This window comes from Trachemys scripta, chromosome 17 (genome assembly GCF_013100865.1).
Source record: "Trachemys scripta elegans isolate TJP31775 chromosome 17, CAS_Tse_1.0, whole genome shotgun sequence".
Lineage (NCBI taxonomy): Eukaryota > Metazoa > Chordata > Testudines > Emydidae > Trachemys > Trachemys scripta.
The window spans coordinates 23,054,459-23,066,912 of record NC_048314.1 but is presented as its reverse complement, the minus strand read 5'-3'; the positions used below and the strand labels follow the sequence as shown (position 1 = coordinate 23,066,912).

At 40.8% G+C, this 12,454-nt stretch overlaps 1 protein-coding gene across 7 annotated transcripts in view; it reads left to right on the top strand.

The window, feature by feature from the left end:
- Positions 1–12,454, top strand: part of DENND1A (DENN domain containing 1A) — a 358,648-nt gene that overhangs the window by 195,276 nt on the left and 150,918 nt on the right. The gene's annotated exons all lie outside the window — the stretch shown is intronic.

Genomic DNA, 12,454 nt, shown 5'->3' with positions numbered 1-12,454 from the left:
GAATGTTACTATATACTAATTTTAGATCTTCAGGATTCACTATTACAGCATAGATTTTGTTTAACTGTTAAATTTTAAATCAAGAAGAATCCAAAAATAAATGATACAGGCAGAAACAGATAACTCCTATTTTCCCATTGCTTTCTTGATTTGTCAGTTTATTTTTTCTTTGGTACTTTCCTGTTACAACCTTCTATTTTGCAGTGTGAGTTTAGAAATTGATACGTTATTTGGGAGAGGATGTAAACCTTTTCTGTCTCTCCTGCTCTATTAGCATAGAGTTATAGCTTCCTATGGAAGGGAAAGAGAGCAGGAATTCTTTGACACTGGATGCTCCCATACGTGAACTCCGTAAGCTTTCCTGTAACTCCCAAGATGCTCTTTGCTGCTCACGCCAATTTTCCATCAAGCTAGAAAGTTTCAGCCTGGAATCATTTGCATTTTTCTTCATTATTCAATCTGTCAACCTAAGCCTTTGCTTGGGTCAAATTAAGAATAAATACATTTACAGTGACAACGTACAAAGGATGCCTGACAAGCAGCTGCCTGGTATATATCCATAGAAAGAAACATTTCAAGCACTTTTCTAGATTTTTAGAAGGGCCCTTAGTACATTCTTGTAGGAAAGACTCCATTAAATCTTCAATCCAGGCACTTTTCTTATCATTTGACAAAACATATGCAGGTTTCTACACAAACGATCATTGCCTTCCTTGAAGAAGATGTGACAGCAAAGAATGTTTTTAAGATGGTCCACCATGTGCATGTGGGAGGTGTAGTATAACTATCAAATCTGTTCTTCATTGGAAAGTCATTTTATATGCCAGTTGACCTTAGCGTACACCGACATGGCCACCTTCCTCTCCATCCCAAACACACACCCCCCATTCGCAGCAGCGAGTATCCGAGTCTGGGACTATAAACTTGGGCTCATACTGTGACACTAAAAATAGCCGTGTAGACATTCCAGCTTGGGCTGGAGCTTGGGCTCTGAAGCCTGGGGAAGAGATTAGGTTTCAGAGTCCAAGCTCCAGGCAGAGCTGGGGCATCTACATGGTTGTTTTTTAGGACCATCGCATGAGCCCCAGTCTGTAGACCTGGGCTCTGTGATTTGCTGTTGCAGGGTTATTTTTGCCATGTAGACAGACCCTTAGTGGCAGCTTCAGGATTTGTGAAGGAAGCTATTTATTCTCCTATTGCAAAGAGCATGCCACAGCAATGGTTTTGAAAATGTGCTAAACATAATTTGGTCCTGTCAGCCGTCATAGTTGAATGTATGTTGTTTTTTAAAGTGCTGGTTCAACTACCCCTGTTGCAGACATCATCTATTGTCAGGAACAGATACAATTCCTAGTGCAGACAAGGTTTACAAGAACATTTGCAACAGCCGAGTCCCCACAAAAAGACCTGTATAATATGTAAGGGTTTAACTAATGCCGGTCAAAAAGCGCAGAGCCCAGATAGCTATACTTCTCATGGAAATTGGTCTCACAGTATTTATTGTCTATTTATGACCTCTTATTTTGTTTGCAATTCCCTTTTATTTTGTATCTCACAACAATAAACTATGTTTTAACTTGAAAAGTGAGATGGGCTATGGCGACTATTGTGTTGGGGTTACCTGGTCTTGGATGACTTGGTGGGAATCTGAACCTGAGCTCGAAGAATGTGAGGGAGGAGTACTGTTAACAGCCTGTCAGCAAGTGCAAAGAGACAGTGATACCCTTCCCAAAAACAGGCAGAAGGATGGCTGAAGTAATCGAGGGCACAGCCCAAGCTGAATAGCATAAGGAGTTCCAGGCTTGTGAACAAGTCAAGCTCGTTAGGGCAGGGACTGTCTTCCTTTATGTCAGTACAGTATCTAGCACATTGTGAGCACCGTATAAATAATTACAAAAGCTATGTTAAAAGAACATTGTTAAGGTTGCAAAATCAACTCTCAAAAATTAGGAAATGCAAGATTTGTGCAATTTTAATTTGGCCTCCTTGTGTGCATGCATTATGATATAATCTTTGACTCCATGATCACATACTATGCCACATTTTAAGAAAAGCTTCTGCAATTTGGCTTTTTTTAAACTGGCAACACACCTAAAACTTGCCTGTTAAGTTCATGCTGCTCCTAATCACTTCCATTTTCCATTCCTACTTAGCTTTGCCCTGCTCCATGTTAATTTTACACCAGGGAGTGAAGTGAAACTGACAAGAGGGGGCAAAGGAACTGGGGATGTTGTGAATAAAAATGTATATGCTGAAAAGTGCCTACTTAACCCTGATTGTGACCTCCAGTTGAGATGCTGTCAATCCTTCAGTTTTAATGCTGAAAGTCAAAAGTCATCTTCACTGTATGATTGGGGAGGTGTGTGAATTAAGAACTGTTCCTGTTCACGTAAATTCATATGAATAGTGTCATACCAAACGCTCCATAGCCACAGAACAGTGTGGGATATATTTTTACTCAAAAAATTAGTCTCTACTGTCTCTGACCTGCCTTAAATGTTGTGCTTGAAACAATATATATTCAATTATAATAGCCAAGACAGTCTGAGTATGCATATCATGCCTCAGAGTCATAGGAAGAAGTGCATGTTAAACACACTTGCTGTAGGAACACTCAGACTAACGGCACCATATAGTCTGCCACAAAATACCTACCTACAATTCCTGAAATAAAATACAGTGGAAATACATATCTAATAACTAGTGGCCAGAACTCTGCTACTAGTTAGATCAAGCATCCACCCATCAGTGGCTTTGCATGCTTTTGTGCTAAATATTTTTTTCTGTTTTAATGATTTTTTTGACATTTCACCAGTAAATGTGTTACAACCAAAAAAATCAGTGGGTGTATTTGACCACTTAAAGAACAGAAAATGCAGTGATGGTTAAATAAAAAAACTGCTATTGAGAAAAACAGATAATTGAATCAAAATTTAATTTTATCACCTTAAGCTAACTTCTGTGGCTTCGATCAGGATCCATAAATCTCAAGAAACTGGAGTCTATGCTAATAGCTTTATTATATTCTTCTCTGTGACTTTTCTTCACATTCTTAGCAAAAGCCTATGCAGTGCTTCTAAGTAAGGAACCAGCAGGGATAACTAGCGTTTTAAGTGAAGTGCTAGGAGCCTGAAACATGTAAATTTAAAGGAGGTTTGTTCCTCTGCAGATGATTTAAATGTTAAGTACATGCCCATGTCGGGGATACACGGAATGGAATCTAAAAACTATTATCTCCTGTAGAAATGAACCTTCAATTTACTCACTGCACAGGAAGGGCAGATTCTAGTCATTTTCACTGCCAGCAGGTGCCCTTTCTGTGCATAATAGGCTTTGCATGTGTAATTAACACATGAAGGCTGCTAATGCCAGTTTTTTCTTCAGGTACATGCTGCTAGGAGTTTTCAGGACAACGGTGTGGGCCACAAGAGGCTTTTACACTGGGTTTGAAGATTAGGTATTCATTGACTTCCTGACAAAGACATGTTAAAAGGGGCTAAGACCGGACCCCGCAGTTGGGAGCACAGGTGTGCACAAAGCAAAAACATAGGCCATGTACGAAAAGAAATAAAGATACAAATAGCTGAGCCAGGCTGAATTGACTCTTTCACGGCATTTCAGCCTGTGACTATAACGAATGAACAAGCTAGGGGGCTAAAAGTATGATTTTAAAACCTATAATTATCAGGAAGACTCTAATTGCACATTCACAAACACAACTCATTATCTTAGCCTGATGTGAACTTTAATTAGAGTAGTAATCACACACTGTAATTGTCTGAATAAATCAATTTAGCACCAATTTATGTGCCATAAATATGTTTCCCAAAATAACTTCCATCTATTTTGTAACTGTGTGAACTGAGAAAGGTGATTTTGGCCATGAAAACTAATAAATCGACTTCTTACTGTCTACTCCAAAGCTGTGCTTTTACTTTATGGGCCTTTGCATTTTAGGGGAAATTAACTGGAATTGACTTATTTTTAAACTTGAGGCTTTAATTTTGATTTAATTTTAACTTCAGTTACTGTCTGGTTCTTTACTTTGCAGCTGTGACATAAGAATTTAAAAGAGGAGAAACTAAAGCAGATGGTAGAGAAAAATAAAAGGAGCCAGACATCTCCAGCTTTTGTAAATATCTGAAAACATGCTTGTCGCTTCCATTCTAGTAAATGTTTCACATCCTAACTCAAAAAATAATGCAGCCAACATGGGAATTATTTACTAGTCCTTGTCCTAACAGATAAACTGATCACAGAACAAAAAATTAACGTTATCTTAAGTACAAGTGATCATGACTTGATCACACTTATAATGTGTAAGCAGAATAAAGTCCAGACCAGCAATATATCGTTTGTTCTTTAATAGGGCCACTTTCACAAAGCTGAAAACACTTATGAGCCAAATCAGCTGGGAGGAAGAATTTAATCAGAAAGATGTGAATGATAATTGACAGTCATTTAAGAACACCTTACTTGATGCCCAAAAATTCACAATTGAGGAAGGAAGATGGTGCTATTTTTTTGTTGTTGTTTTTTTTTAGCTCAATGGTCCTCAAACTTTTGTATTGGTGACCCCTTTCACACAGCAAGCCTCTGAGAGTGACCCTCTTATAAATTAAAAACACATTTTTTTTATATTTAACACTATTATAAATGATGGAGGTGAAGTGGGGTTTGGGGGTGGAGGCTGACAGCTCGTGTCCCCCATATAATAACCTCGCAACCGCCAGCTTGAGAACCCCTGTCTTAGCTGGAGCATTCACTTCTCTCTCTCACATCTGCATCCTTCTAATTTTCCTCTTTATAAGGAGTCAAGACTTCATCTTTGCCTTCCTTTCTACCTTTCTATACCTGGAAGGATTCTTCAAGACCAAAAATACCCCATTCTTTTATGTTGAGCTAAATACCTATTTCATGTGGCAGTGTATAGAGCCAAAAATTCCAGAAATCTCTGCTTATGGCATAAGAATCTGTCTGTTCTATCAAGATTATTGCTTGTACTGAAGGAGATGGAGTAGCGAGACCATCGTGCTACTCGCTTATACCAGTGAGGACTTCAGTCATGTGCTCCTTGCCAGTTAACTTCCAGCTTTAACTCTTACTCATGGAGAGAGTGGTAGTGAGGTCTGTTTTTTGGTTATGAGCAGTTTTGCTGTACCTTCTCCACGGGGAAAGAATTTAAGTTCAATATGGTGAACGTTGAGGTTCTCCAGGCTTTAGATTTTATACCTTCATGCCAGATTCCTCTTTCTTTGGAAAGCAGAATGATAGGGGAGATGTTTGAACCAATATTGTTGAGATCAGTGGCATGGCAGCAAATGACAAGAGTACCAGGGCTTGAGATGCTGATGCATATAGCCAGTGTGTCTGCACTAGCATCTGTGGCCCATGTCCCTGGCCAGCCTGTCTCTGAATAGCAATCAAGTGGAAGTTACCAATATTTTTATATCAATGAAAGAATCGTGGGGTGGTTTGGTGTTTTTTTTTTTTTCCTGCAAGTTGCTCACTGGTGCCATGACCAGTTTCCACTAGAAAATTACCCTCTTCTTCCCCCCCATTCTTCCTCCTTTTGTGTTTTCTCTCTCCTTTAACTTAGCCTGGAGGGAGAATCTGTCTTTCCCTAAGCCCTATAAAATGGGCTGGTGTCTTTGTTGCCCAGAATACAAGGTCCCTGATTGTGTTGTGGGGGCTCTGCCAAAGAGAACAGGATCTCTTCTAAGGTGAATAAACCAGCATTTATAACCCTTGATAGAGTAGTCAGCAGTTGGTATTCCTGCATATTCTTACCCAGTAGCAAGTTGAGAGCCACCTTTTCAGACCACTCTGCAGCAACTGTGGAACAAGTGTGTCTGTTAGTGAGCAGTCTTCTTTTTACACACACCCCTTTCAAAATCCCCACGTGGTTGGGGTGTGCTCTTTTATCTGGCCAGCGAGGATAATCCCTGCTGATCAAGAGACTGAGCTCAGACCTTGAACTCTGCTCTCCTGCACGAACCTGCCACTAGATATCTTGGGCCAAACTGGTACATCCCTGTGCTTGTTAAATGCTCCATGTAATAATTCTTTTGGTTCCTTTGTTGCAATGTTTTCTAGGTTCATCCACTTTAAAATTTAAAAAATAGTGTTTCTAATTTGCATCAAATAAAAGTTTTGGGCCAGTTTCTGCCACCCTTCAGTGGATAGTTCCTTGGAAAATCAGTGGGACTGCTTGCAGAGTAAGGTTCTACTCAGCGTGAGTAAGGGTGCAGAATAACACTATGTTTATACCTCAGGTAGGACACAAATAGAGTAAATATGATCTGTGACTTGTGATGGTAACTACCCATTTCCTTAGAATAATCGAACAAAGTTGCACAAATCCCTAGGGAGCTGTAAATTATGTATCTTCTTGATGTCAGTCGTTTTTAAATTTCATTTTGTCTTGAATGGCAGTATTTTTTTTTTTAAATTAGCACTTAAGCAGAAATGTCCTTCTATTTCACCTGCCTCTCTTCCAATTAGTAGTTGCTCACCTCTTGGGAAAATAATTAAGGGGTCTCTAGTTGGCCGGAGGGAAGGAATTAAACAAATTGTAAAAATGCAGTTACAACGAATGGCAATATGAAGCCATTAAATACACAATATCCATATTCATGCTTACGCATTGCTACTCTTATTATTTGATATTTACCCGTACAACTCATTTGATTATAAATAACCCTGTTCTCCTTGGGAAATGATACAGCAAACAGTGAAGCAAACAATGGCCAATCTTCTTTTTATGCCAAAAAAAGATCCAGGCATTCATATTGCTTAAGCAAAAAGTGTGGTTGGAATTAGTGCTTTGTTAATCTGGGATTTAATAGGTGTTGGCTGCCACCAAACATCTTTGTGCAATTGGTATTCATGGCTGTGGGACTGGAAGAGCAGGATGTCCACAGTAGGTGAAAACTGAAGTGTGAGAGAAACTGTCATGTGTCTGCACCATGTGACTTTCGCCCACATGCTTTGATTGTTGTATGTTCTATATCCACAACTAATGTCTGCCACTAAAGTTCACCACACACTTATGAGTAGGGTTGGTAGAATTCAATTTTTTGTATATAATTTTGACGGATAAGATCTATATTTATTAGCTTTTTTCAATTTTAATTTATTTTAATTTTTCAGAATAGGGTGATATACAGAAGTTTCTCATCTTCTCTCCCGCTCTGAACCCTACACTTCTCTCAGTGATCCCATCCCATCTCCTTATCTCCCTTGTATCCTCTCTCATCCCTCCTCTTACTGTTCTCCTTAACCTCTCTCTCTCTCTCTCTCCTCTGGCTTTCCCCCCTCATAATTAGGACCCTACCAAATTCATGGTCCATTTTGCTCAGTTTCACGGCCAGAGGGTTTTTTAATTGGTCAGTTTCATGTTTTCAGATGTTTACATCTGAAATTTCATGATGTTGTAAACCCAAAAGGTAACTGGAGGTGAGTCTGTTCTTCTCTCCTCCCTCTCTTCCCCCCTCCCCCCCCCACCCGAGCAGCTGGTGCAGGTGAAGAGGAAGTCTTGTCCCTTCCCAGACTGGCTGGGGCACTCCCAGCAGCAGTGGGAGATGGAACCCACATCCACAAACCTCCTCCAACTGCTGCCCTGCCCCAGAGCTTCCTGTAGCAGGGGGAGGCACTCTGAGGTGGGTCTGATCTCCCCCTGAGAGTGAGAGCAGCCGTGCAGGGGAAGGACAAGTCCTGTCCCTCCACAGCCCAGCCAGGACTTGCAGCTAGGAGCCCCTTGGTGGGGCTTTCATAGTAGCATCGGGAAGATCAGATTTCATGGGGAAGGGTTTATTTCACGGTCCATGACACACCTTTCACAGTCGTGAAATTGGAAGGGCCTTAATCATAATACAAGCACGCTTTAGTCTCTCCTATCTTAAAAACAAAAAAAACCAAAAACCCCTCATCCCTAACCCTGCTTGCCTCACCTACTACTAATCCATTTAGTTTCTGAGCTCATTTGAACTTGCTATTTACAGTCTGTCTGGAGTTCCTTTCCTCCAGTTCCATTTTAGACCCTCTCCAATCCAGCTTCCACCACTTGCACGCCACTGAAACCACTCTCGCCAAAGCTCAGAACCAGTAGTTCATCCTCATCCTCCTTGACCTGTCAGCTGTCTTTGATGCAGTCAGTTGTGCTATTTTGTCCACTTTTTGCTTCCATATCTCTGTCATCTTCTGATTCTTCTCCTGCTTTTCTAATAGCTCCTTCCGTGTGTCCTCCAGAGGATCCTCCTCATCCCCCTTGCAACTTTCTGTGCGGGTTCCACAGGGGTCTGTCCTTTATTCCATTCTCTTCTCCCTCTACAACTTATCTCTGAAATCGTATCTGCAGACACAAATTCAACTACAGCTTCTATGGTAAGGACTCAGGTCTACCTCTGTACTCAGACCTGTCTCCATCTGTCCAAATTCAAATCTCAGCTTCTCTCTCTGACATGTCCTCAGGAATGATTAAGCCCAGCATGGCTAAAAGAGAGCTCTTAACCGTGCCTGCTCCAGTCCCTCCACCTCACCAAGCCTTCCTTGCTGCTTGCTTTCTCAATCACTATGGACAACACCATCATGCTTCCTGTAATTCGGGCCCGTAACCTGGTCACCATCTTGGACTTAAACCTCTCTCTAGGTCAGGGGTTGGCAACCTTTCAGAAGTGATGTGCCGAGTCTTCATTTATTCACTCTGATTTAAGGTTTCGCGTGCCAGTAATACATTTTAATGTTTTTAGAAGGTCTCTATAAGTCTATAATATATAACTAAACTGTTGTTGTATGTAAAGTAAATAAGGTTTTTAAAATGTTTAAGAAGTTTCATTTAAAATTAAATTAAAATGCAGAGCCCCCCGGACCAGTGGCCAGGACCCGGGCAGTCTGAGTGCCACTGAAAATCAGCTCGCGTGCCCTAGGTTGCCTACCCCTGCTCTAGGTCCTCACATCCAGTCTGAATCATGCCAATTATTTCTTCATAATATTTCTCACACACAACTTTACTGTTCTATTCACACAGCTAAAATGCTTATCCAGGCTCTCATCATCTTGTGTCTTGATTACTGCAGCAGCCTTCTCTCTGGCCCTGACAAATGCAACCTGGCCTCATTCATATCCATTCAGAATGCTGCTGCAAAGATCATTTCCCTAGTCCAGGGGTTCTCAAACTTCATTGCGCCGCAACCCCTTTGAACGATAAAAATTACTATGCGACCCTAGGAAGGGGACTGAAGCCTGAGCCATCCCAACCCCCTGGTGTGGGAGGAAGGGGCAAAGCCGAAGCCCAAGGGCTTCAACCCCAGGCAGGGGGCCTGTAACCTGTGTCCTGGTGCCCAGGGCTGAAGCCCTTGGGCTTTGGTCCCAGGCCCCAGCAAGTCTAAGCCAGCCCTGGCGACCTCATTAAAATGGGGTTGCGACCCACAGTTTGAGAGCTGCTGTCCTAATCTGTTGTTTTGACCGTGTTACCACTCACTTTGAACCCCTCCACTGGCTCCAACTTCTCTGTTGAATCAAACATAAGCTACTTATCTTTACATTCAAAGCTCTTCATGACCTGTCCCCATCCTACCTATCATCTCTCATTCACTCTCGAGATCTTGACATCTTTCTCCAATTGGCTCACTGTGCCAGCTTCCATCACTCACTTATTAAATTTTCAAACAAGCATCTTCGTGCCTTCTCCTGTGCTGCTCCACACAGTAGAGAGGAACTCCCTGTAAACCTCTGCAAAACTAACACATTGTCCTTCTTCAAACCTCCCCCCCGCCCCTTAAAACTCTTCTTTTCCATGACACTAATGTCTGCATCCCTCTGTTATCTCTTATCTTATAAGTAGATTGTAAGCTCTTTGGGGCAAGGACTGTCTTTTTGCTTTGTGTTTGTATAGCGCCTGGTCCGTAGCTTGGGCTCCTAAGCAGTACAGCAATACAAATAATAAATAACAACATATTACCTTTTAAATCTGATCACTATAACCCCTCGCCCCCACACTAACATGTTTAAGTGCTATATTTCTTTTAAATTAGATCCCTCATATTAATAAATTGGTTAGGCAATCTATCACCTAGTTATTTAATTCCAAATTTCTTAGGCTATATCTGTTTTACAACTTCTTAGCATCTCACTTGTTGGCACCTGATTTCAGCAGTTCTGACATTCTTATTAAATATATTATTCTCCCTAGTCCATGTTGATTAACTGTGGAAGACTGAAAGATTGGCATGATACTATTAATTAACTTTTTACAGATTTCAGTTTTTCTATGATCTATGACAGGCTATGCTTCTGGACACATTAATAAATGTCCAGTTTTCTGGAGTAGTGCACCCTTCCTGCTTCCTTTCATTACTTTAGCCAAAGTTCCACTAGATGAGACGTTTGCAGTCTTAAGACTTCCTGCCGAGGTTCAGACTTTGTATTTTTGACATTGAAGCTGTCGTGTTCTTGAAGCTACTTAATTAGAAACACATTCATTTGAGTGTACACTGGAGAAGGCTGAGGCAGCACAGTTAGGCACACAGGGAAGTTGAGCATTTGTGCAGCTTGCAGCTAAACTGATGGTTTACACTTTGAGTGTAAAATTGTTGGGTATTTTCTTGCCCCTGGAATGCGGTCATTAGAAAAGAAGCAGTATGTGTGAAAGAAATATCTATTTCCTACAATTAAAACATGCAAAATGACAAATACTTTCCAATTTGATGTTTTCTGAACATTAATGTGTACACTTGTAATATGGCAAAAGCTGCAACATACAAGAGTGGTTTCAAACACTACTGCTAACTTGTAGATCTCCCAGTGAAGCATGAACCCCAGAATTCTCATTGAGTGAGTTTCTGAGGTAGTAATCTCTCTGGTAAGTGGGAACTCACTTTAAGATACTGCATTGGAGCACAATGGGGAAAAAAACAGGAGTGTTCTTACTGGGGTCTCCAAAGTTAATTGATGTGCAATATGCTACCTCATCACTTTAATGAGACCTAGAAGTTTTGTTGTAGGATACTGAAAATTCATATATAATGTCTCTTTAAAAGGTAATCAAAAATGTTGGTTGTGTACTGTCCAGGGCAGGAGCTGCCTCTCTATCCGTGTTACTATGGCACCCAGCACAATAGGGCAGCAATCCTGATTTGGCCTTTTGGTGCTAAACTATATGACAGATAGAGAAGATCAATATACAAATTAGTCAAACTATTTGTATAGTGGTGAGACAAAGCAGTAATGCATAGGATTTTAATAGCATCTTCAATTAATGCTTCCAACACTACATTTTTATGAGCTTCTGTCTACACTTGATAAGAAGGCTCTATAGTGGTTATTTTAAACCAAGTCACTACAAGTCCTTTCACTTTTATTTAAGATTAAAGGTGAACTAAACTTTTTAGTGAATCTACAAGAATTTAATATCCAAAATCAAATTAGTAGCATTTTACCCTCTTTTGGTAATAAAACAAGATGTTGTGCCTATGTTGTTGTAGCCATGTTGATCCCAGGATATAAGACAGACAAGATGGAGGAGGTAATAGATCTTTTATTGGACCAACTTCTGTTGGAGAAACGTACAAACTTTTGAGCTACACAGAGCTCTTCTTCAGGCCTGGGAAAGGTACTTGGAGCGTCACAACTAAATACAAGGTGGAACAGATTGTTTAGCATAAGTAATTAACACACATTTTAAGGGATGATTCAAGGTGAAGTGGCCCGGGAGCACCGCTGCAGCCAGAGGACAAAAAAAGGGGGGAGGGTTAGTGGGTTACGGATTGTTGTAATAAGCCATAAATTCAGTGTCTTTATTAAGAGCATGATTTTTAGTGTCTAGCAAAGTTATGTATTTAAGCTTTCAGGCTTGTCTTTTGAAGGTGATGTGCAGGTTTCCTTTGAAGACAAGGACTGAGAGGTCAGATACGGAGTGATTGTTTTGTGAGATGTGTTCGCCCAGATATGGTGTTTGTCTTTTATATTTTTCTGTGTGAGTTCATTCAAGAGCACAGTGATTGTCTGGTTGCACCCACATGGTTGTTCTTGGGGCATTTAGCCCTGGATGAAGTACATTACATATTGTGATAGGCTTGTGTAGGACCCCTGGATCTTGAAAGGTGTGTTGTGAGGGGTATTGATCATTGTAGCAGTGGAGCTATATCTGTAGGTTTTGCATCTGTTATGGCAAGGAAGTGACATCTATTTTCTGAGCAAATGCAAGAAGCAAAACCCTATCTCTCTGACCACAATATATGACTCCAAATGTACTCCAATATGTACTCTCTCTGCAGAAGGATTTCAGAAAAACTGAGGAACAATTTCCTGCACCTCACATGCTCCAGAAGGGACCACCTCATACAAGAAATCATCATACACCCACACCCTGGAAAGAAAAAATCAGGAAACCTACCTGGAGATCATGCAAGAAACGCAAAACAACTATCCAAAAAACCTGATGACAGCCATCCAA